This window comes from Mauremys mutica, chromosome 5 (genome assembly GCF_020497125.1).
Source record: "Mauremys mutica isolate MM-2020 ecotype Southern chromosome 5, ASM2049712v1, whole genome shotgun sequence".
In the NCBI taxonomy this organism is placed as follows: Eukaryota; Metazoa; Chordata; order Testudines; family Geoemydidae; genus Mauremys; species Mauremys mutica.
Window position 1 is genome coordinate 84,977,585 of NC_059076.1, and position 26,425 is coordinate 85,004,009.

The 26,425-nt window shown below is 41.5% G+C and overlaps 1 long non-coding RNA gene across 2 annotated transcripts in view; it reads left to right on the forward strand.

Annotated features, from left to right (window-relative positions):
- The window catches only part of LOC123371921, a 69,870-nt gene extending 46,227 nt beyond the window's left edge, over positions 1-23,643 (forward strand). For both annotated transcript variants that reach the window (XR_006580011.1, XR_006580010.1), the window contains exons 2-3: positions 13,121-13,234; positions 23,166-23,643. This is a non-coding gene — a long non-coding RNA (uncharacterized LOC123371921). The remainder of the gene's footprint in view (positions 1-13,120; positions 13,235-23,165) is intronic.
- The last annotated feature ends 2,782 nt before the right edge of the window (positions 23,644-26,425 follow it).

Here is a 26,425-nt window from a genome sequence, read left to right on the forward strand (position 1 = left end):
GAGTACGGCTGCATAGGGCCCTGGTTTGTGCTGGCTTTCACGCAGCATGCGCTCTCTATCTCCTTCAGTGACCCTCCTCAGGGCGATCTCGCGCGGCGACTCCTGCATCTAATTAGGGGAATTACTGTAATGTTACGCCTGGTCCAAAGTATTTTTAAAAAATCTCCGGACAGACGGCATAGCAGAGACTCAGCACGCTGCTGCGTGACAAGCGTAACGGAAAGCCAAAGAATCAAATGGACGCTCATGGAGGGAGGGGGGACTGAGGACGCAAGGTATCCCACAGTTCCTGCAGTCTCCGAAAAGCATTTGCATTCTTGGCTGATCTCCCAATACCTGTACGGTCAAACACATTGTCCATGGCGGTTCAGGGCATAGCTCGTCAATGTACCCCCTCCCCCACCCCCAGAAGGAAAAGGAAAAAAAATCATCTCTTGACTCTTTTAAATGTCACCCTATGTGTACTGAATGCTGCGTGTAGACGCGATGCTGCGGCACTGTACTGTAGCAACCTCCCCCCCCTTATGGGTGGCTGATGGTGCAATATGACTGGTATCCGTTGTCGTCATCATCATCAGCCTTGCTGTAGATGGTGTAGTGCAATACAACTGGTACCCGTCCTCGTCATCAGCCCATAAGTAGACGGCCTGCTAACCGTCTTCATCATAGCAACAGGGGGCTGAGCTCCATCAGCCCCCGCCCTTCATGTGTAAAGAAAAGATTCTGTACTGCCTGGACTGTCATAGCAGCAGGATGCTGTTTTCCTCTCCCACACACTGCTTAATGTCCTGTCTGGACAATCATAGCAGCTGGAGGCTGCCTTCCCCTTATTTCATTTCAGTAACAAGTCACTGTTTCTTATTCCTGCATTCTGTATTACTTCAGCACACAAATCAGGGGACACTGCAACGGTAGCCCGGGAAGGCTGGGGGAGGAGGGAAGCAACAGGTGGGGTTGTTGCAGGAGCACCCCCTGTGAATGCCATGCAGCTCATCATTCCTGAATAATCTGACACAGAGCGGCTGTGCTCTCTGGTTCTCTGAAACGCTGGATCTCTACTACACTAGCCCCATATTCTATGCAGGAATTATTCTATTTTTAGATACCATAAAGGAGGGATTGACTCAGGGAGTCATTCCCAGTTTTGTCTTTTGCGCCCCCGGCTGATCTCGGCCAGGGGCACCTATGACAGCAGCAGAAGGTATAATGCAATACGACTGGTAACCATCATCACCTTGCCAATTTACAATGGCATGGTAGATGGTACAGTATGGCTGATAACCATCTCTGCTGTCATGCAAAAGCAAATGAATGCTGCTGTGTAGCGCTGCTGAATCGCCTCTGTCCACGGCATCTAGTACACATACGGTGACAGTGACAAAAGGCAAAACATGCTCCATGGCTGCCACGCTATGGTGTATGCCAGGGCAATCCAGGGAAAACGGGCTCAAAATGATTGTCTGGCGTTGCTTTCCCGGAGGAAGGAATGACTGACTACATTTACCCAGAACCACCCGCGACAATGAAATTTGCACCATCAGGCACTGGGATCTCAACCCAAAAGTGCAAGGGTCGGGGGACACTGCGATGGGGTAGAACAGGGGCAGAGTTTATGGTTTCAGGATTGCCTGCTGCAGGAGTGCGGACGAGATAGGTGCTATGCATGGTGTTGTTCACAGACACAGACTAGACTGTGTTCATTGTTCGCAAAAATGTATCTTTGCAAGGAATTCACTCCCTTTCTCCTATCACACAGCTTCGACTTTCTCCAGACGTGCCGCAGCATCCCCCTCACAGAGGCTGGCAAAGATTAGGCGGCGAAAGAAAAAGACACGGGACGAGATGATCGCTGAAGTTATGGGGTGCTCCCGAGCCGAGGCGGACCAGCAGAGCCAGTGGAGGGAGACCCTCTCTCTGTACCAGCGCTCACACAACGAACGGGAGGAGAGGTGGCATGAGGAAGACAAGCAGGCGACTCAAACGCTGCTTGGACTAATGAGGGAGCAAACGGACACGCTCCGGCGCCTTGTGGATGTTCTGCAGGACCGCAGCCAGGAGGACAGAGCCCCCCCGCAGTGTATCTGCAACCGCCCTCCCCCGCCACAAAGTCCCATACCTCCCGTCACCCAAAGTAACCAGAAGGAGTGGCGCCAGGGGCCGTGAAAACTGTCACTGCACCCCAGCAGAGTGCTCAAGTACCCAAAAGCTCTCATACCCTAATTTTTGAGAATTCCTTCCCTTCCTGACTCACCCAGGCCCCAATCCCAGTTTCATCCCCTGACTGTCTGGTTAATTATTAAAAATACTTTGCTGTTAATTACTGTTTCCGTCATGCTTTTTTACACAACGCTGTGTTTGAAGGTGTGGGTGGGTGGGTGGGTGGGGAAGGGGGTAGGGTATTGCATAGGACAGTCACCTTTAGCAGGGTACAGAGACGGGGGCAGGATCAGCAGCAGGTCACACACACAGTGCAGTCAGTAGGCACCCTGGTCGGTATGGGAGGTGGTTTGCAGGTTCTGTGTGGGTGGGGGGGTATGTGACTTTGTAGCGGGGGAGGGGGGTTACAGATCTCATGCAACGGTCCCTGTCCTGGACCACAGAGCCACGCAGCAGAGGAATCTGTATCCATCCTCCCCCGCCGCAAGGCCACATAGCCCCCGCACACAGGGTCCCAAAAAGGAGGGATGGCAGGCTCCGTTGAAACAACCAGTCCGGCACTGCGGACCGCTCTGGGAGCAGGAGCCTGTCATTCCTCGAGCTTAGAGGCGGTCTTTACATCACCGCACACCCTACCCAGCACAGTCTGCGTCCCAGTTTCAACCCTTTAACACAGTCATCAATAAAGAAACCTTTGTAAAGTCACAGTGGAACATGTGTTTTATTTTTAAACGTGTGTTGGAAGTGGGGGAAGCGGGGTGGACGGGGTATGTAACTGCAGATGCTAGTCAACAGTAACTTGGTAAAGAAACGGGCAGGTTCAGCTTCTCTGTAAAGAAACTGAACAGTCACAGGTCACGCTGCTCGCTGCTCACTGGTACTTGAAGAGTTCCTTGTCGCTGTGCAAGGCGCCTGCACAGAGCTTCACGAGCCAGGGCATTAGCGGGTATGCTGGGTCCCCGAGGATCACTATAGGCATCTGCACATCCCCAACAGTTATTTTGTGGTCCGGGAAGAAACTACCTTCCTGCAGGCGTCTAAACAGACCAGAGTTCCTGAAAACACGTGCGTCATGAACCTTGTCCGGCCACCCAACGTTCATGTTGGTAAAACGTCCCCCATAGTCCACCAGTGCTCGCAGCACCATTGAAAAGTAGCCCGATTTCTCAGCAGCTGACTGTGGATAAGGTGCAAGGAGTTGACAATGGCCATAACTGCAGCGGGCTCCGTGCTCGCAGTGCTGTGGCGCCCGCGCTGTCACTGAGCAGAAAAGTGCACGAACAGATTGCCCGCAGGCGCTTTCGGGGAGGGCGTGATTGATGGTTCAATGATGACAGTTACCCAAAACCACCCTCGACACATTTTTTCCCCCAGCATGCATTGGGGGGAAATCCCAGAATTCCAATGGGCAGCGGGGAGTGCGGGAACTGTGGGATAGCTTCCCACAGTGCACCGCTTCCAAATTTGACACTGGCCCCGTTACTGTGGACTCACACAGTCGAATTAGTGTATTTAGTGTGGATACACAAATTCGACTTCATAAGGTCGATTCCACAAATTCGACTTAAGTTGATTCGAAATAGTCTTGTAGTGTAGACATACCCTTAGGGTCAATCCATTACCAGCTTCTTCTCCTCAAACCACACACAGTTTAGAATAAAGTCCAGATGTGTTTTTTCCATATTATGTTTCCATTACTCTGCTGGATCCCACTTGAATATCAAACTTTCTCTGCTTGATTTTAACACCTTTCTTTAGGTTCATTTGTGATGGGTGACTTACAGTATGCATATCACTCTACTTTCTACTGCTCAGTCCTGCTTTTAAGGTGTTTCCATTCAATCCCCTGAAAGTGCTTGTATATTAGATGTTGAAAGTCATGAGTTCTGGTTTTGTGCTGTATGCATGATTAGCTGACAAGTGTAGTGTCTGTCTGTGTTTGTTGCCAAGAATCGTTACACATCTTTATGAATAAGCTGAATGGATGTATTCTGGCTCATCATGAAGAGCAAACTGCCTATATAAATGGCAGGACACGTGTGAAGCAAAGCTCAGTGAAGTAAGAAAATAGAAGCTGAATTCAATGTTCTGGTGGTGAGATGTCACTCTCTCCTCCCCTCCAAGAGAATTCCACTGAACTTCAAGCATCATTTGACTAATATCTTTTTTTTTTTCTGTTTTCTGTTTCAGTTTTGGTCAGTTTAAAAATCTGTAGAACAGCTTAGGTAATTTAACTTCATGGGAACTCTCCTAGAAATTGAATTACTAGAACTCGGGCTATTATATCAGTTTAAAGGATGACAATAACCAGAATATGTACCATTATGATGTTTGTTTAATACAAATTTTAAACAGAAAGTTCTATTTTTCTATCTATTGCATAGTCCTAAATATAGGATAAGCAATCAGGTGAGAAGTTAAATAGACCTTTATTGTAATGAACTGAAACTTACAGTAGTAGCTTCTCCTGCTGTCTCCTTAACTTTCCCAGGCATGGTGCTCCTTCATTTACAGAGTACTTCTGAATCTTCATTTGCACTGAACTCTGTTTCACTGGGCTTGTGATAGTCCCATAATTAATTCATTTAAGGGGAAACGTTCCCCAGTCCATTGAAAGGCCAACTCACCTCTCCACACTCTCACAATGTCCTGTATCTCACTCATTCTTTTTCCTCTCAGTTAGGTTTGTGTGCCCCATCGCGCTCGTACTTCGTAGAGTGCATTATTGGTCTGCCATAAGCGAGCCACCACGCCTGGCCATCCACAATGATCCAGTTTGGAATTATGCCTTCCATTTTAACTGTCCCTTTAAAAAAAATTAAATTTAATCCTTGATTTAAACTTGGCCCTTTGCTATGAATGTCCCTATATTCTGCACTAAGGACCACCTCCTCAGTTGTTTATTGCTGTAGCTCCATGGACTTTAATAGAGCTCTGATAGGCCCATTACACCAGCTGGTGTAATGGGCCTAAGACTCAAAATATGTCTTTATTCTTCTATGCTACCTGAATCATTAGATTTCACAAAACTGATATCTAGCTATGTTTGGGCAGAAACTTCCCTCAACAGGATAGCATTGTGCAATCAAGAAAGGGTATTGTTTGAGAAGGAGGGAGATTGGATGGCCTTCCTTAGAAGCATCTGGCATCAGCCATTTTCAGAGCCAGAATATAAGACTATTGGTGTACCTTACTCCGGAGCACAATTATTGTCCTTGCCCTTGGAGTTCGCAAGCCTGAAGGGACATATAGAGATCCGGTGCTGTGGGAAGAGGTCCAGGTTACATTTGGTGATGAGTGCTCTAAGAATACCTCTTGATAGGTAGAAAGACTGAAGCACTCTTCTCCTCCCATTTACTCCAAATGGCCAATGGGGAAAACCAGTGGGAAGAGCAATTTTTTTTTTTTGCCTGTGGGAAGGGACAGGAACAGAAGGAGGTGGAATCCAGCACGAGCAGGAGCACAGAGGAAGAGAGGGGCAAAGAAAGTTGCCAAATCTTCATAACCTCATTAAAGAGTGCAACTGCTGCCCAGAAAATGGAGGATCCAGGAGGTTGCTCCTTCACATAAGCCTTCCCAGTCGCTGCCCCTTCCACACTCCTGTTCTTCTGCTCCTATTCCTACTTGTATAGCCAGCTGCCTGTCCTCTCCATTGTCTTTTCCTGGGAGCATCTATAGATCAGGGGAGCAGCTGCCACAAGGCCCATTTCCTTGGGCATGCTGCATCTCCAGGTAGCAACCAGAGTGCCAAGTAACTTTGAGGATGGAATAAGATCCCACAAGAATGGGGGTGAGGGAAAAGAAGGTTGTGTGGAGAAGGCTAAGGAACAATTAGCACCCCAAAAAGGAATTTGAAGAGATTTCTTCAGAGCCCAGTGTCTTCAGAGCCCCATCTACAATTTTTCCTAATACAATTATAACAATGTAGTATCGCAGGACAAATATCCTGCCTGCTCTTCTATTGATTTTCATATTTATTTGTTTTGAATGCAGTAAGAGAAACAACCCAATAAAACAAAGTTACTTTTACTACTGTGGTAATTACATTTAATACTGCACAGAAGGGAGAGGGTCACTCACCACTGAAATGCCGCCACCTCTGGAGTGGCCTTTTTGTGCCAACACTGCTACACAACAATATAGTAGAAGAAATGGGAAGAATATCTTCTCCAGTTGCTCATCTAATCACATTAGACAGATTAGATAGACTTCATTTAAAACACATAACTGAATCTTTTGTGCAGCAAGACACAGTCCTATATTGGGAAGTGGAGCAAGTGGGTATGAGTGTGGAGATTTACAGCTAAAAACCGGAAGGCATTTTGTCTCAAGGAAGCTGAATGTTTCCATGAGTTTCTGCACATGTATAAAGAGCACACACACTGCTATGTGCCTTGTGGGTTGTAGCTTACTTTCTCAGGTAGGGGGACAGAGCCTATCTCCTCCCTGCTCCATGAGTTTAACTACAGTTGTTCCTTGCCATAATATGTGACATAATATAGAAAGCTCTTTATGCCTACACCTGCATTTCTGTTGAGGGCTAGCCACAGTCCAAAACAATGTGTATACAATTTATGGAAAGTGAAGCTATATTACTACTTATAAGAATCTAATCTTTTGGAAGGAAATATCTTATTGCCAATTTCTTAATCCAGTGCTTGAGGCTCCTAAATAGACGGTGTTGCCTTCCTGCTAAAAAAAAATTAAAGCAGTATAGTTCTAGTTTCAGCTGGGAAAACCGATGTCAATTCATATTGCCAGTTCATCTAAAATATGTCACACTGCAGCAGTGTGACAAGGGTAAATGTCTGCACATGTTGTGGCCTGTGAAACTGTGATTCTGTACCATTATTTGTTTTTATGGTCAACTAAGTAGTCACTTTTACTTTTTTAAAACATAAATTTTAAGTGAGCCAATGTTTTTAAAAAACCAAGAACCTATTAAATGAAACAAATGATAAAACTATGTGATAAACATGTACTAAGAATTTTAAATTAAGCTTATCCATGCAATAATAGGCTAAAACTAAGCTAGCATACTTCAAACCATACAGAGAAACAGAAATAATATACCAGTAATTTGGGCTAGCAAGAAAAATCAGCGATCTAATAGCAATCAAGACATTGGACATGATTCTTCTTTTAACTCAACTCAATATACTTGAATTTACTTTACAGTTTACTACTTCTAATTTACACTGGTGTAAATGAGAGCTAAATCAGCCCCTAGTTTCTCTAGATTCATTTCTTCCTCAATCAAAATCCACTGTGGTTCTGGGACCTATAAGACTGTACATTTTCATTAAACCATCCATGAAGTGTCAACGCAACCAAAAGAACTTGCAGTGTAAGGCTCTTACTTGGACAGAATACAGAAAAAGATTTGGGATGGGCAACAAACACATAGGGACTAAAATGCGGGGTTGGGAGGAGACGTAACTGACCCTCAGTCTTAAATAGAAACAAACGAAACATGAATCTTGACCATACAGGAAGCAGAGTGTCTTCTTAGGAGTTGAGAAGAAGGAGCTAGAGGTTAAAAGACTTGTTTTAGTCTTTAAAATAGAAGGGTGTAAAATTCCACCCCCTGAAGTAAATGGGAGTTTTGCCATTGATTTAAGTAGGGTGAGGATTTCACCTTCAATCTGTTGATACTGGGAGGTGTTGATAAGAAACCAGATGTCAAGAAAAACTGAAATAATGTGTTTGGGTTAGGAAGGAAGAAGATGTTAAAGGGTTTTGAATTTTCTAGTTTTTCTGTACTGAAATATTTACATAGTGTTTTTTATCAAGTTTTTTTTTTCTGTGCTTAAGTCACACACACTGGCTAATTTGGGCATCATTTTATCAAGCTTTTTATTTAAAAGATGTTTTTGGGGAACCACCATAGAGGAAAAGAGACAACACTAAAGTTCTTCCAATGGGGAATTCTATAACCACACATTTTACAAATAGGACTGGATGCTGCTATGATAAATGGGACCCTGAGCACTGATACTGAATGGTAATATCATTGAACAAGTTCTTGGAGCTCTGTGTTTTGTGAGGGACTGAACATTAACTTCCATTGGCTCCCATGGAAATTGAGGGTATTCACTCCATGCCTCTTAGGAGGTCCTGGTGTCTTGCATGATAGGTCACAATGTGTTGCTAGTAACACTCAATTCTTAAAGGAGTTTTACAACAGACAAATAAGAATTCACTCCTATCTCTGCACCTTTTTTATGCTTCCCCTTAGGTATGTAACATCCTCCCTGCTGCCAAGCCATTATAGGCTCCTCATTTGGGCCTTGATCCAGCAAAGCACTTCTGTCTATTTAGGTACTTGTATAGCCTTCACCACTGTAGTATGACACATCACAACTGTTAATGGACTTCAACATAACGATCAGCAACAGAGACATTCTGTATCTCCATTTTACAGGTGGGGAACTGAGACAAAGAGAGGCTAAGTGATTTGGCACATATTAAGCCTGTGACCAAACCAAATACTGAACTAGGTCTCCTGAGGACTGTCTAATGCCCCAGCCCTTCAACCATCCTTTCTACGCCTGTGTAACTTGAAAGCAAATGACTAGTCCCATTTTATTCCTTAGTTATGTAACCCTTCTGCCCCTCTGAGTTGGCAGCAACAAGGGCCGGGTTCAGTATCCAGGGGTTCCGTTTCAATAACACAATGCAAAACCGGCTCGAGCCCCCACCCAGTGACCTGGGACAATTACCTACCACCCCCCCGGGCACCTCTAGGAGGCAATACTTCCCCATTCGCAAGCACAGAGTCCGAGTGTAGCAAAATCCTTTTAATAAAGGAGGGAAACAATGCGGCATCACGTTGGAGAGACACCACAAACAGGACTATACACAAACCATAAGCAAAAAAACCCACCTCCAAGTACATTTGGCACTGTCCTTTCCCCCTTAGAATCTTAAGTCCAATCACCCCAAAGTCCAACAACCCAAGAGTCTCTGTCTCTGGTCAGTGCCACCCCAGAGTTCAAAAGTTTATCTGCAGAGTTTTAACCCCCCCCCCCCAGCCTGGGTGGAAATGGGGGGGGGGCACACGCAGGGTGTTAAGGGACACCTTACGTGGGCCAGGGCCAACTGCCCCGCTTCTCCATGGAGTTCTGCTGCAGCCTTCACCACGACTGGCTCCACTCCATCAGCTGTGCCGCTCCTCCAGCCAACCCGTGAACGGCATCAGCCGTCCCCGCGAACCGCTCCACACTGCTCACTGTTCCACAGGCTGCGCCAACGTGCTGCAGACTGCTCCGCTCTGCCAGCTGCTTAGCGATCGATCTTCAGGCTCCCCCACTCAGTGATCTCAGCTCAGTAAGCTTAGCTCTTTTAGTGATTTCAGCTCTTAGTGGTTTCAACTTGTAGTAGAGGAGCCCCAGTGCCACCTTAGCCCAATGTGAATTCAGGTCAGCAGCCTCCAGATGGACTCCTAAAGGATTCAAAATTAGCTCTGCTCTTTAACAGTGGAGAGAGGAGGATGTGCAATTGGTGTTCCAGGCCCTCAAAAGGGGCCCATACCATCAGGTACACACACCAGTCCCCAGCCTCTCTCTCTTCCCTGGGTTTTGGAACCCATGTCCCTTGTCTAGCAAGTACTATTTAATGTAGGTTGAGTCATTTCTGTCGTAAAGCAGTCTCATAGTTCCTCATTCACATAATTAAGGTAACAGCACTTTTTTTCCTTCCTGCCCCAATAACAAAGAATTGGGGATTCCACAGTGTGAAAATAACCATCCCATGCTGCCGTGTGTTATGCTAAGTGGAGTGGGTTTACCAATGCAAATGCACATTCCTAAAATTCCTTTGCCCACTCCTCATAATGTACCACCAGATGTCAGGGTAGATCTCATCCTGACTCTGCTTACAGTTAAATGAAGGGAGGTGCAATTTACAGTTTTGCAGTGTTGTGCACCATATAACATTATGTGCATGGGATGTTATTTATTTCTTATTTAAATTTCTAAATTGCATGTTTTCTTAATGTTTTAAATCCCTTGAGCCTTCAGAACACAAGCTTCTGCTTTTAGCCCCATGCCATATGCTGTGAGAGTGTATAAAAAATGTTCCCTTATATTCCTTTGAGGAAATTAAAGACTTTTTTTTTTGTACAAGTTGAATGGCCTGATTCACCTCTCAAGTTTTACCATGTGTACCTCCATTCATTTCAGTGGAGTTACTCCAAGTTTACACCAGTGTGAGATCAGATTCTTGCCCCAAATTCCTTAAATCTCTAAAATGTTTTGAAAATAAATATAGCATTTCATTTTGTTCTTTTTAAAGCTACTGAGGAATTCCTTAAGCAAGCTTGAGGCAAACTTTATTTATTTTTTTTAAACAAGCTTCCTCCACATACTTTATCTTAGACAGCCTGAAGTCTGCAAACATACAGTAGCTGCTATGTCAAGTAAAGTGCTGTAAATCAGTTATCATTTTACACAGTTTCCAGCACACTAAAGCCTGCCACATTAAACCACACTTCCTACATCAAGCCAAAAGCTCTTCTGTTTGGAAACAAAAACACAGTGCTGTTCTCCTAGGCTTCAAGTGAACAACAATATTACCCAGCGTAACACACATTCCATTTGAATTGATTGATATGGAAATATTATTATAAGGTAATTAGCAATCCTGGTGAGAAATATGAGAGGAAACAGACAAGGCAACCAGATGGCACCCACTACTGTCAGTTTACACTATGACGCATAATTAATCTGCATTTTTCATATTACATCATAAAGTTCATCCTGTGGTACAAGGTGCCATTAGATCTTAGCCAGCATGTGTTAGCTGGAAATCTATTATCAGGATTGTCTGCCCTAAACAAACCTACATATAAAATTTGCAGTGTAGCAAACCCACTGAAATGCAAAGTAGAAGTGCTGAACTGCCACTGCTAAAGAAAAAAATAATAAAACAGAGCATTTCTAAGGAACTGAAGGGAATCAACAGACTCTTCTAAACGTATTGGCTTAAGATTCTCAGCTCTATCCATATCCACTGAGCACAAGGGAAGAAAGTGCTGTGGCTGCAAAGGAGCTGTCAGCGCAACAGTTCTGTTTTTCCATCAGTCCTGTGTCTCATATAGTTAAGCACTCTGCATGTTTGTTATTTCCTCTGTCCAGTATAACATTTTATAGGGCCGCCCAAAGGATTCAGGGGGCCTGGGGTCTTCGGTGGCGGGGGCCCCTGCTTTGGCGGCAGTTCGGTGGTGGGGGGTCCTTCCGCTCCGGGACCCGCCACCGAAGTGCCCTGAAGACCCGCGGTGGGGCCCCCCCGCCGCCGTATTACTGCCGAAGACCCGGCATTCGGTGGCGGGACCCGGAGCGGAAGAGGCTCCGGGGGCCTGGGCCCCGCGAGAATTTTCTGGGGCCCCCAGAGCGAGTGAAGGACCCAGCTCCAGGGGCCCCAAAAAACTCTCATGGGGGCCCCTGCGGGTCCCAGGGTCTGGGGCAAATTGCCCCCTTTGCCCCCCCTGGCGGCCCTGATATTTTATACCCATATTCCTCAAGCTACTTCTGCTATAATGAGGATATAGTTTGAAATGCTTGTCCATAAGGTAAGCATTGTGTCCATTACAAATTGCATATTTTTCTTTGAAAGCATTTTCAGTTTGACCAGCACAACATAAGGCACACGGAGATATTGAGAAACTACATTCTCTGTATTTCAATTAATGAAATGCTTCATTTCAAAAGGCACTGTTACTCTTGTAGAGGTGTTAAAAAATTTCTTAATGCTAGAATCTGCCATCCTTACATTATTTAGTGCTGATTTCCATGAGTAATCCTGTTGAAAACAATTATATTATTCAAGACAAGGTATTACCTCTATGTAAGAAAGATAGGCAGAAGCTGGCACATAGCAGAGCTCTGCTTGATGCAGAAGGAGGGATTCTGAGAGCCAGCCCTGGCCTTGATGTCATTTAGAACTGCTGCCAGGGACTTTTAATTTATGCCACTGATTTATGCCACCCTAAACCAGTGGAGATTTGGTGTACCTGAATTCTGAATCCCTCTTCCCATCCCACCATGCCCCTCCTTCCCCCGTAGTCCATGGAGCTAGCTTGCTATATTATATTCAAGGATTCTTAATGTGGATTTCATGACCACCCAGTTTTTCCCTTAGTGCAAAATTGGTGGTAGCGGGTCCTGCGATTGTTCCACTATAGAAAAGAAGGTCTTGCTATGGAAAAGTTTGTGAACCAATGTTAATATGTTACTAGAAAATATGTATACATGGGCATACTTGCTAGTTTTAATCATTTTTAAAAAGTTAGGAAATGCAATGATCACTAAACCAAAAGGAAATGCACAGGAAATTACCGGTAGTTTAAATAAACAGCTTAAATTCAATGTTATCTACCAAGAGCACTATGCTATGTCACAGATAAAGCCTGCATCTCATATTTGTAACAGGAATGTTGCTATGATTGCACCTAGCTAATAGGAAGGGACTATGGGTAAAATATAACAGAAAGGACGACCTACATTGTCTACAGAATTGAGCATGGTTTCTTTCTTTCTTTCCTTCTTCCTTTCTCATACTGTATAATATGAAAAATTATCTTTGTCTTACTAAAAATTGAGCCTGATCCTGCTATCCTTACTCACTGAGTGGTACACTTTACTCCACAAATGGCCCTATTGAATTCTATTGGACTACTTGTGAAGCAATAGGCTATTCAACTTGAGTAAGGATGGCAAAACATTGCTGTGTTTCTGCATCTTATTATTATTTTACTAACATTCCCTTGCAAGACAATAGCCAATTTTTAGCCCTCTGAAGCCAAGCAATCAAAGGGAGGGGGGAGAATAAGTATAACAAGTGATTACAAAGAAAACATTGCACATGATAGCAAGTGCATCCATCAGCTTGGAACATGAAATAACTTAAAAGCTGCTTGCTTACAAACATTTGTTTTTGAATTCCCCTCTCCTCTTTTGGCAAGACAAACCATGTGAAAGTTCTCCAAAAGAGCTTGGATTTATCTCCTCAAGAGTGACTCTGAAGTTTTATGTGAAGAATTGGAGCGGGGAAGATTTTCAAAACAGTGGCACAGAAGGTGTACGCACAAATTCCCTTCCTTGTTAATGAGATTTGGCCCCATAATTACAGTGCACCACGGAAAGTGTTTGCGATCAAGGCTGTGAGGTAAATCAAGTGAGGCTATAATTCCTGAAAGTAAAATAAATTAATAGAAGAGCTATTATATGAAATAAGTGTAATCAATCACAGTATAAATTTGAAGATTCCAGATTATGGAAACCAATTTACAGTACTTGAAAAGATTACTAATACAGTATTCCATTTTTTACCATCCATATATGATGACAATGTCTAGATCCAAATTTAAGATTTTGGAACATACTATAGATGATTGTTTTCAGGTGACCTTCTAGTGTTTAAAAGTTACATTAATAAGCACTCATAACTTTGCAAGGAAGCTTTGTGAGCAAATTCATTTCTTCAGAAATCTTAGTCTCATTTCCATATAAATAAGATGGGAGATGTCTAGTAATTTTATATTGCTGGTCAAAGTACATCACAATGTACCTGCCAAATCAAATGAGTTGTCAGAATGATGTATGAGTTCCACATGGATAACACTGTTGCATGGTGATAAATTCTCGGTTTCTTGTGGTTTTCAGGAGGAATCTATTAATTGCCATCAGGGCTGCATGACAATCCATTGTCCTTTTCATACTGTCCTACCGTTCATCTGTGCAAGATCAGAAACTGGCACAGCAGGACACTTAAGTCAACCAACACTCAGAGTACAGAAGGTGTTGTAGACACCAACTACTGGTAGGAAAGCAAAGTTTTAATTAATAAGAATAAATTTATATTATAATAGTCCATGAGGCCCCAACTGAGGTCTGGGTCCCAGGTGCTAGATGGTGTACATACACATAATGAGAGATCTAAAGTGTCTTGTCTAAATTAGAGCTGTGCAAATAACTGATTTATTTTTGGCTTGAACTCCAAATAAGTTTTAAAAAAAAAAACATTTAGGTTGACCTGAAATGAATTTTTTTCAAATTTCTTGGTAAACCAAAAAAAGTTGAGAGAAAAATCATTTCTGGTTGAATGAAATGTTTGGTTCAATCTGAAATAAAACATTTCAATTTTTTTGAGGTTTTATTTTTACCCTTTTTTTAAAATAAGGTATACTGAGTACATCCAAGAAGCAGACTCTTGCATGGCAGACACATACTTGTGCAGACGTGTTCTTATATCTCAGACATTTTACTGTGCTGTGTCAGTCCAACCACTTGTTGAGACACATGCACTATCAGTGTCGAAAGCAATATTTCAGACCAGTATAAACGTAAATAAGATCACAATATACTTTAAATAAATACAATGGTCACATTGATTAGTTTGGGACTTGTATTTTTTTTTTTTTTTTTTTTTTTTTTTTTTGCAGTTCAATACCTTATTGCAGATTTAACACTCATTATCTGTTCCTTATATATGAATTAAAAAACTTGGTCCACCTTTAACTCCCTCCGGGACGGTAATATGACTCATTAGCATGAGTCAGATAAGGGATTCAGTTTTTCTTCCAGTAAATTTCAGTTTGCATCTTCTTCATGGCAATCACCTATTGCTGACAGTGCTTATTCTTTTGGTAACCTGTTAGGTGACTTTTTAACTAATTTAAAATGTCCTCTTATTCTGGCACTTCAAACTAAATTGTAACAGATTACCCTGTTTCAAAAACAATCTGTTAAACTGATTGCAGTTATGGATTGTAATCAAACAGTATTGGAGATGAGCTTGTCTATTTACAAGCATTTCAAATACTAACTTTTTTTTTTTACTGTGTTTGCCAGTTTGATAATATGGTGCATACACTTTAGCTTATCTAGTATATAATACACAGCATACCATAATTATGCTTTTTATGATCTCCTGTTGGGAACAGTATGTTTCTGTTCTTCATATGCTGTGTGGGCCATGAATCTTCTTTCTCCTCTCGATAAAGCTAATGTTGCCAGTTATCTGGTTGATTTATGTGCTCACTCTGTAGATTAGGTGATAATACCAAGTGCTTTACTTTCATTGCATATGGCAGAATGTAGTATATTTCCTAAATTCTTCTATTACTGTTGTAAAATTAATGTCAATAGGGGAATGTTCTCACATGAATTAGCAATGTACATTTAAGCTTCTTTTTCTCTTAGTGTGGTCCTGGGAGACAGATTCCTATTCTAATTCTTTCTTAAATGGGATAATTAATTTAATTCCTGCTTGGTGTTTTTGTTACTTGTTTTACTTTATTACTCTCTCTGTGTTCTGGTAAGACATGTGCATAGACCCTAATCCTTCTCACAGAGAAGTCAACAGCAAAACTCCAGTTCTCTCATAATCAATAAGCTGTAAGGCAAGGGGAAGCTAGAGAGGTTGTCTTCCGGTTTGGTTCAGATAAGCACCCAAAAAACTCCAGGGTGAAATCCTGACCCCACTGAAGTCAATGACAAAATTGCCAGTGACTTCAGCAGAGTTAAAATTTCACCCCAGATGTTTTTCCAAATAAAATGATCCTCTTGGATCTGCAAAATCTGTCTGGAAATCTCACAAGTTTTTTGTAGTAGTTACTATTTCTGGAATCCAGAAGGGTAGGGGCACCTAGAAATGAAAAGATGATGAAAGAAAATGTTAGCAAAATTTAACCCATAAGCTTTATACTACAGCATTTAACTTTAGCCCAAAGAAAGAGACAGAAGCAGTGGGGAGGGACATTAATTATACCTGGAATATTCTATGTCTCTGCACAAGGGCAGAGAGTAGGGGAGGGTAGCTTGGCTAAAAGGGTCATCCAGAAATAGGGGGTGGTAGTTACCAGACATGTTTGGAAGCTATTTCTGAAGCAGTATAGGAAGTTTTCATTTTGGGCAATCTGCCTGACATCAAGTCATCCTCCCGAGTGCAGGTGAGGAGAGTGTGAAGTGGAAGGTTATAAATAGGAGTTAGACAGCTCTGTGGACTCAGTGGCTGATTAACCCAGGACTAAGATGTGAGGGCTGGGTCCTAATATGTGTACAGCTTTGGATATAGGTAAGTGCAATTCCATCCTCACTTACTACGGAGGCCCACTATTAGGATGTTGTTTGGCTCAGTGCAGTGTGTTTTATGGGCCTAGAGGGAAGGACGAGAGGGAGCATTTTGTTGCCCCTGGAGGCTACAGAGCCTATAGAACATACATTTTGCTACCAGCTAACACTTTTAAAAATTGGATTTTGTGTCAGTTAAAGAGAAGGGGCATCACTTAGTGAGGTGAAAGTTTGTAAATTCTTATCTGACTTGGCTAGTCTTATAGAGGAAAAGATAGTGCTCTGTAGAGAGAGAGACTTGTAGAGATCCAGGGAATGCATATTTTATATGCTGATCTCCAATACCTATACCACTTTGGATACAGCAACTGAGGACCAGTCCGCTATTAACCCAAGGGCTGCATGCATTAAATGTTTGTTTCACTAAGAAACTTTGATAAGGTCTCTTTGAAGGTGACTGGGAACTGTTAACATCTATTTATCAGGGTTTTACATACAAGAGGCCTGAAATTTAACTCTGATTATTTCTGAAAAGTCCTGAGAAGTCCGAATACTGGCCTGTGTTTCATCAAAGAGTGAAGCTGAGGTGCAGGGAGAATGGGAGTGTAATAGTCATACATAAGGCTTTCTCCCACTTGCCCATTTCAGAACTTTCTTTTCCTACTAAAGCATATTCAAAAGAGATTGTTGGCCCCTAGTCAAGAAGTCAACTCTTGCTGAGGACAGTTTTGTTAAGTATTACACCCTTTTCAACTTTTGGAGACAGATAGTTGTGAAGTTTGTGATGAGATGACTCTCTTGTGATTTCTGAAGTCCTCATTTCCTTGACCCATGTCGATCAGCTGCCTTTTTTTTACAAGTAACCATCAAATATTAACATTCCTGTGGGCCCTAGTCCTGGTGGATGGAGTTGCTTTTGAATGGCTATACTCCTTTCTTTTTGAGATGTCGCAGAAGGTATTTATTCTATTCAAGTCTACTTAGGTTCTCACCATGGAAGATGAGGGTAGTATTTGGCAATGTGTTGATTATGCTGTTTGGGGAGTTAATAAGGCAGTCTGATCTGTGGTGCCTTAGACTTATGATGACATCCAGCTCTATATCTCCATTTCATAGGACCTGGATAATGCAATTGAATAAGTTAACTAATGGTTAGCAGAGACTGGGGCTTGGGTGAGAGTTAGCTTTTTAAGAATTAACCCAGAAAAGAATGAAATAATACTTATAGGCTGGGGAAGATAATGGAACAAATGGCAGAGATTACATCATCTCTCTCATTTGAGTGAGCAGGTCTGCCATTATTATATAATTTTCATGTTAGATTTAAGATTTGAATGTAAGTCTCTTGAATCCAGTAGAACGCAGCACCTCACAGCAAAGCTGAGCAGTCATGAGATTTTATATTGCATTAGGAATTCTGAGATTTTGAAAAAATATTAGTTCCAAAGAGGAATGGGTGTGGAGGAAAATCTGAGTTTTTAATCAAATGGCTGCCCAACTTCCTCTCTGTCTGGCCAGTGCTTGGGGAGTTCATGCAGCCTGGCCACCTGTCGGCACTCCAGGAGGACATGTGGGGAATGGTCCAGGCAGGGAGCTATCCTCTCAGCTACTTGTGGAGCTGGGGTCCTTGATAACCCCAATTCTACAGCATCCACCCAGGTGAACTTCCAAAGTGCCTGGGAGCTGGATCTTGCTGTAAGTGCTGCCTGAGAACTGGGGATGTCCTGGGAACCACAAGTCTCGGTGGTTTGGAGCTAGGCTTCCAGGCTCACAGTTCCCTATCACTTCTTCAGGCAGGCTGCTGAGGAATGGGGTGAACAAGCTGGCAGGAAACTAGAGAGATTTCCAAAATAAACCTGACTAGTAGGCAGGGTTCTACATAGAATTTCACCTAGTAATTTTTCTATTAACCCCAATAATAACTAGTTGAACTAGAGCATATATTTTGGAAAGACATTCAGTCTTGATGCAAAGACTGCAAGTGATAAGAGAACCCACCACTACTTCCAATAGTTAATTACCCTGAGTAGTAAAGATTTGTGCTGTATTTCCTGTTTGATTTTTTTCTAGCTTCAAGTACAAAAAATCATAAAAACTGAGGAATAGCATTTCCTAGGTGTTTCTGACACTTTGTTAATCAGTACAGCAGTTAAAATAAACCACTAGGGGAATCATAATTATGTAGCTTGATAACTGGTGCACTGGGTTGGAAAGGGAGATTATAAATGATGATTAGCTTTCTGTACTTCCTTACAAGTGGAGTTATTTTCTAAAAATATCTAGAACCTTTTCTCTATGTTAAAGTGTTGATTATGTCAAAAAAGGGTTAATGATCCAGTCTGTAGCATTTGACCCATGAACCAGAACTAGAGCGCATAGTTCTTGTGTTCTGGAATTGAGCCTGTAGAAGGCTGCAGGTATTTATTCTACACAGCTTTTGAGGGTGGTTCTTCATATAAAGCAACAATACAATAAAGATTTGACCTTCACCCACTCTCTTTCCACTGAGGTGTTAGGTATTTGTTTTTGTTTTTCCAACTTAACATGAGTCTGCACTTTGATCCATTAGATTAGGCTGAAAAAAGTATTTGAGCTTGTGTTATAAATAGAGCTGGTCAGGAATTTTCTGATGAAACACTTTTTTTGTTGGAAAACACTGATTTGTCAAAACACAACAATTTTTAGTAATGGGTCAGTTTTGACCAATTTTTAATTTGAAAAAATTGGCTAATTTAGGTGAACATAAGAACAGCCATACTGGGTCAGACCAAAGATCCATCAAGCCCAGTATCCTGTCCTCTGACAGTGGCCAATGGCAGGTGTCCCCAGGGGAATGAACAGACAGGTTCTGGCAAACAGAGGCTAGGGACATCATTCCTGCACATCCTGGCTAATAGGTCCATCAATGGCTATCTTCCATGTGTGACTCAGTGTTGCCAACTCTTGTGATTTTAAGAACATAGGAATGTCCATGCTAGGTCAGATCAATGGTCCATCTAGCCCACTCATGTCTGCCAACAGTGAAAGATTATTTTATTGTGAGTCTTGTGATATCTTGTTTTTCTTAAAGCTCCAACTCCTGAAAACATTTGATTATGGGAGAATCACATCTTCCATATAATTTTTTTTTCTAGCCCTCATGGATGTAGAGACAATTCTGAAAGTGTAAACAAAATACAATCTAAAGGCTCAGAAACCAGAAGGCATTTAAAAATAACCCTATTTTGATTATTTTTAATCCAATGCTATGAAATTAATAAAATTAAAATTCAAAATGATCTAGACAAACTGGAGAAATGGTCTGAAGTAAATAGGATGACATTCAATAAGGACATATGCAAAGTACTCCACTTAGGAATGAACAATCAGTTGCACACATGTAAAATGGGAAATGACTGCCTAGGAAGAAGTACTGCGGAAAGGGATTTGGGGGTCATAGTGGACCATAAACGAAATATGAGTCAACACTGTAATGCTGTCACAAAAAAAGTGAACATCATTCTGGTATGTATTAACAGGAGTGTTGTAAGCAAGACATGAGAAGTAATTCTTCTGCTCTACTCTGCGCTGATTAGGCCTCAACTGGAATATTGTGTCCAGTTCTGGGTGCCACATTTCAAGAAAGATGTGGACAAATTGGGGAGAGTCCAGAGAAGAGCAACAGAAATGATTAAAGGTCTAGAAAACATGACCTATGAAGGAAGATTAAAAAAAATGGATTTGTTTAGTCTGGAGAAGAGAAGACTGAGAGGGGACATGATGGTAGATTTCAAGTACATAAAAGGTTGTTACAAGGAGGAAAGAGAAAAAATATTCTATTTAATTTCTAAGGATAGGACAAGAAACAGTGGGCTTAAATTGCAGCAAGGGAGGTTTAGGTTGGACATATTAGGAAAAACTTCCTAACTATCAGGATGGTTAAACACTGGAATAAATTTCCCAGGGAGGTTGTGAAATCTCCATCATTGGAAATTTTTAAGAGCAGTTGTGGTAAACATCTGTCAAGGATGGTCTAGATCATACTTAGTCCTGCCATGAGTGTTGAGGAGTGGACTACACGACCCCTCGAGGTGCCATCCTACAATGCTATGATCTTGATCTCAGTTGGGGCCTTGTGGGGATTCTGTAACTCAGATAATAACCTGATTCCTGGGGATGAGCAGGAGTTGAGCAATATTTATGAAGGAATAATGCAGTCTTTGAGATGTAGTAGCATATACCATACTCTGACTCTCTTGGTTGCAATCTGTTCTCCCTGTGATATTTTATGAAATACTGGTTTGTAAAAGCAGGCTGCATCCTTTTGGAATTTTGGGACTTTTTCAGACCTGTGTGTGTTGATTTTTGTTGCAATGCACAGAATGGCCCTTATTCTGAAAAATCAACACTAACCAGGGCATGGAATTTGAGATATTGTCAGAAATCCATAAAATATGGTGGTGTAGCCAAATCCAGTGCCATTGTGAATGTATAAGCTGGTGTTAACATAGGCAGTAAATGTATGCATACCATTGGGCAATAGTAATCACTGCACAATTAGGTTTAATATCATAATAATAACAGAGTGACTCCTCTAGGAGTAACACAGTGACAATGAATTTTAAAAGGGCAGACGTCAAAACTCTGAGGAAAATATTTAGCAGCAGGCAGAAGGGCAAAGTTAAAAAATTTAGAAAAACAGAGAACCTCTAGGTTATTTGCTATAAAAACATTGTATTAGAGGGGCAGATTTGTGTGCACATAAGGGGCAAATACATTTTTTAAATCTTCATGGTTAAATGGAGAAGGACATAATTTTCTTTCTTCCAACAGTGTTTGCTAAAAACAGAGAACTTGCCTAACACCACAAATGGATTAGAACACAGACTACAGTGCAAATAAGAAATGTAAAGAGCAGAGAGGCAGTATGAAGATCAGACAGAGAAAAATTAAAGAATTTAAATTAAAGAACTGATTAAGTGCAATATATGGAACATACAGTCAAGCAGTTATAATTCCATCCAGGTAGCAAGTAATGGCACACATGCATACTAGCCAATTCAGAACAGTACTGGATTCACAAGTGGTTTAGTATAAGATTTTTTTAGGGTGAAATTCCTTGTGCTGATTTAATTTCAGTGTATAAAAACTTATGGCTAACCTATATCTAAAATTAAGTTTCTAATCTGCACACGGGCTCCTGACTGAAGGACACAATAACTTACAAACTATAAACTTCTTGATAGGATAGGTAACTTGCCTTTCCTCTTAGCCATTCCAATGCAAAATTAATTCAGTGGCCCTGGGTATAGAATCCTTTCCAGGTGCATCCAGAGTATATGGGGTTTTCAAGCTCAACACTGATCAGGAAACCTTAAGTTTAGAAGCATGTGGACTGAGTGCTGAACTTCTTAAAAAACCATAATTGTCTTAGAAGCATCTCATGGACCGGATTGCTGGCAGGGACTGCAAGACAAAGATCCAAGACTTGTTTTTGTCTAGCAGAGAAAAATGAGGATCACGCACCAAATCAGATTTTCTGTGAAATGTTTGAATGAGTCCACTTGGTTACATAAGGTTTTTTTAAACATAAATCCTCTCATGCAGAAAATTATCTGCAACAAGTTGCTCAGACAGATCATTTAAATAACACCGATATGACAAATAGCAGTGTAAACAAACAAAAACTTGTTCAAGCCTACTAAAAATAGTTTTCCCATCCCAATCTCTACTAAAATCCCCAGCACATTTAAAGAGAGACTTGCGCAAAAAAAAAAAAAACCTATTCAAACTGCCGGAGTTGCTGATATGCCAAGTCCCGTCCCCCCCCGCCCCGACAAGTTTATCTCACCTAAAAAGATAAAATGCTCAAATTCTGACCACTGAAATTTTACACACCTGTAATTGTGAGGGAGAGCCAAACATTCTGTAGTAAGTACCAACATTTAAAATGTTAATGCAAGCTGAGAAAAGCTTTTAATAAAAGTCTGACATATATCCTGCTCATGTAGAAAGTTTGTCCAGCTATAAGTTCTTACCTATAATTCCCCACTCCCCATCCCACCTTTCAACAGTGCTCACATCTAAATGTTTCAGTGCTAATTTTTTGGTCATAAAAATCTTTGCATCTGTAATTGGAGAACCATACATTGATGAATAAAAATGCTAAGTACTGTACGAAGCATGCAATTTTTATATTGCAGGGACACAACAACTCTTAAATTAGCTGAAATGTCTCAAAAGGGCTATTTTAGAGTCCTATAACAATAATTAATAAAGTATGATTTAAACAACAAGAAAAAAAATCTGCTATAGAGTACTAAAAAAAAAAAGTAGCAGAGCAAAGAACTTTTCTATCTCAAGCAGTTGAAAGTGAGTGAAAATCTGGTTTATAATGGAACCCTGAATGTAATTTAAACTATGGAGAGAGACTATCTTTCTATAATACTTTTATTTGATTGAGATTTAAAAATAATTAAAATGACACCTGCTCAGTGGGTGTCCTAATACATAATTAATAATTAAATAAAAACTCAGCAGCATTAAAGTAATCATTTCAATAGGAACTTAGCCAGACAGCCACCTACAGAAACTTCTTTCCGCTCCTTCATAACTCTGAAAAGCATACCCATTTACAATGCTAATGTGGATTCCCCTGTGGAGGGAGAAGAGGCATGGAAAGTTTGTGGGTTTTGTTGTTGTTTTTTCAAATACTAAACTGAGAAGAGCGGAATTTTTCAACTGGAGAATGCAGCAGCAGGTGACATCAGTCTGCTAAAGAGCTAATGAGAGAGCTGTAATGTGGCTGAATCAGATGTGTTGCTTCCACACTGGCATTTGGAAGGATAACCTCACCAAACCCAAGTGCTCAGAAATCACATTCTCTGTTTTTCAGTAGTATAGCAATACCACAGTCCTGGCTTCCTCACAGGTGATCTATGTCCTCTGTTTTTGCAGGTTGAGTTTGTGACCCCATCTAAACAACCAACATTGAGCTTTGGTTTTTGAGATGGGCATCACCGTTGCATTCTGGAATATCTTGAGTGAGCTAGGAAGAACCAAGGAAGGATTTTAATGAAGAAGGAAATTTTTCAGAAGTTTAATTAAAACATAATTCTACAATGAATAACTCCTCACAGACTATTTTGAATAGGCATTTTGAGTTTAACTTGATGTTCATTTTTGCTTTACAATTAACCTTTAAGGCTAGAATTTTACAATACTTATCCAAGTATAACAGGAGAAGGTTAAACTAACATATCCGATCCTACTTGTTGAAAATTAAAACAATATAAAACTGCACTATACAGGCTGTACTGTAATACCTAGTCAAATTTCTTTGTGTTAATCATCTGTTTTCTTTAAACATTTCTTGTGCTTATATCAGTAAAATCTCCTGCAATGGTACATCTTGTTTGTTTTCTATTTCCAGTTTCTAGTATTAGAATTTTTCTTTTAATACTTTTCTCTTCCAAAGTCTGAATTCTATGACAGGGCCAAAGCACTTACAAGTTCACCAATTTAAGACTGATTAACTTCAGCACAAACAGTGCTAGAGGAATAATTAATGCCTAAAAAGAAAAATTAATGCCTTAAAGCACTTTGGGTCATCTACCTCTAGATGTTCATTAATACTCAGGAAATATCCTGTGCTTCAGTCCTTTTAGCTTTATGTTTACTGTGATTGGGATTTATTCTACTTATCAAATGTGAGTATTGTAGTCACCTTCTTGTTTAGAGGGATTTTTTTTATCTCAAATCATTAGCATGTAAATGCTCATGGGTATTATACACAGAATACCTGCATACTGAGATGAGAATACATAGTCCTACATTTCAGTATACTCAAGGAGAGTAACTAAGGAAGGCAAGGCTGGAATTTAATTCTGTTTTACCCAACTATTTGTTTCAACCTGTGTTTAAGCATAACATACCTGCAGAGACCCTTTAATTCTGTGTCAAATGTAATCTAGTCACTTCCTAAAATAGTTGCTTCAAGGTGTATATCCTCTTATGAATTCCATAAGGCTGTAGAATCATTTGCTTGTCCAATTTAAAGAGGATTTCCCAGAGTGTAGTCTGTTTTATAGAGATAAGGACTAAGCCAAAATATTTTGGACAGCGTGTTATACATCTCTCTAGCATATAAAATTGTAGGAAGTGACATAATGAATTTGTGCAACCTGTATTTGTATTGGATAAGTGTATTGCTGCTACAAGACACTTCTGCCTGAATCCACACCAAACTTAAGTACAAATGAAGAAGCAGAAAACACGAAACTGATATATTTTAAAATTTAATAACTAATTGGGAGTCTGTCTCACTAACTAGTTAAGATCACCAGGCAAAATCTCCTTCATGGACTCAGTATCCTCAAAAATGAGGCATTTTGCTCAAAATAACCTTTCCATGCAAGCTGCTAAAAGAGTAAGGCAGGTCTACGCTATAAAGCTAGGTCGATCCAGCTATGTGAAAAATCCCCAGTGTAGATACAGCTAGGCTGTTGGAAGAATTCTTCTGTCAACCTAGTTACTGCTTCTCAAGGAGCGGGATTACCTAAAATGACAAGAGAACTCCTCCTGTTGGCCTAGGTAGTGTCTACATTGCAGCTATGCTGCTGTAGTGTTCCAAGTGTAGACAAAGTCTAAGGACATTATTGAATAGTAAGCCTAATCCATTCCCAAAGCTATTAACTGCTTATTAATGCCAAACATAGGAGCTACCAAATCAAAATAACCTGTGAGAACAACGTTTCCAGCTCAAGAGAATGTCTGATCTCTTGGACACCACTTTTCAAATACCTCACGCCATGTCTATACTACAAACTTTTGCCAATGCAAGATACATCAGCATAAAGCCACTACAGTTAGTACAGCACTTGTGTGTGTGCATACTTTGCTCCTTGAGTCGGTGCTGTGTGTACTCACCAGGAGTCTAGTGTCAATGAACAGTGCACTGCACCATGGGTAGATATCCTAGTATGCAATGCTCCTTCCCCCGCCCCCCGTGCAGTGCACTGCTTTTGGGAAGTTTGGCAATGCATGGTGGGGTGGCAATGAGTCACCCAGGGGTGAATGGGAGCAAGGGGTCTCCTTCCTAGCATGCAACTGTCTCCATCCCATAATATCTATATCCCATAGTTTTTGTGCCTTTTAAAAAAAAATCCCATAAATCCACGCAGCCCTCCTTGCTGTCTGCCATTTCTGACAGAATCATGGAGCCTGCACAGTTCTGCACTATTGTCAGGAGTATTGTAAGCACAGGATGCATGATCCACTGGTATTTGCAGAGCCTCAAGAAAAAACAAATCAGTGGGGAATATGATGATTTTGCTGTGGGACATAGCAAGAATCAATTCAAGGTTGTTGTTGGTGTTCTTGGAGCAGCAGCAAATGGTGGAGTGCTGCTTCTGGACCTGAGAAATGAGCACTGATTTGTGGGATTGCATCATTATGCAGACTTGGGATGACTAGCAGTGGCTGCAGAACTTTTGGATGCACAAGACCTCATTCCTGGATCGATGGACTGAACTCACGTGAGCCCTCCAGTGCAGGAACACCAGAATGAGAGCTGTGCTGACAGTGGAGAAGGGAGTGGTGACCACACTGTGGAAACTTGCCATGCTGGAGTGCTATTGGTCAGTGGGGAATCATTTTGGAGTTGGAAAATCCACTAGTGGGGGCCTTTGTCATGCAAGCATCTCCCGTTACGCAGGACTATGACTCTCAGCAATGTGCAGGACATAGTGGATGGAGTTGCAGCAATGGGGTTCCCAAACTGTGACAGAGTGATAGAAGCCACACACAGCCCCATTTGGCCCATGCCCAGCTTGCCACCGAGTACATCAACAGAAAGGGCTATTCTTCTGTGGTTATGCAAGCACTGGTAGATCACTGGGGATGCTTCGCCAACATCAGTGTTAGCTGGTCAGAGAAGGTGCAAAACACTCACGTCTTCAAGAACACAGGACTGTTCAGAAAGCTACAAGCAAGGACTTTCTTTCCTGACCAGCGGATTACCATTGGCAATGATGAAATGCCAGTAGTGATCCTGGGGGACCCAGCCTGCACTTTGCTCCCTGGCCCATACACTGGCCACCCCTATAGCACTAAAGAAAGATTCAGCTACTGGCTCAGTAAGTGTGGAATGACAGTTGAATGTGCTTTTGGTAGATTGAAGGGATGGTGTAATAGTTTACTCACAAAATTGGACCTCA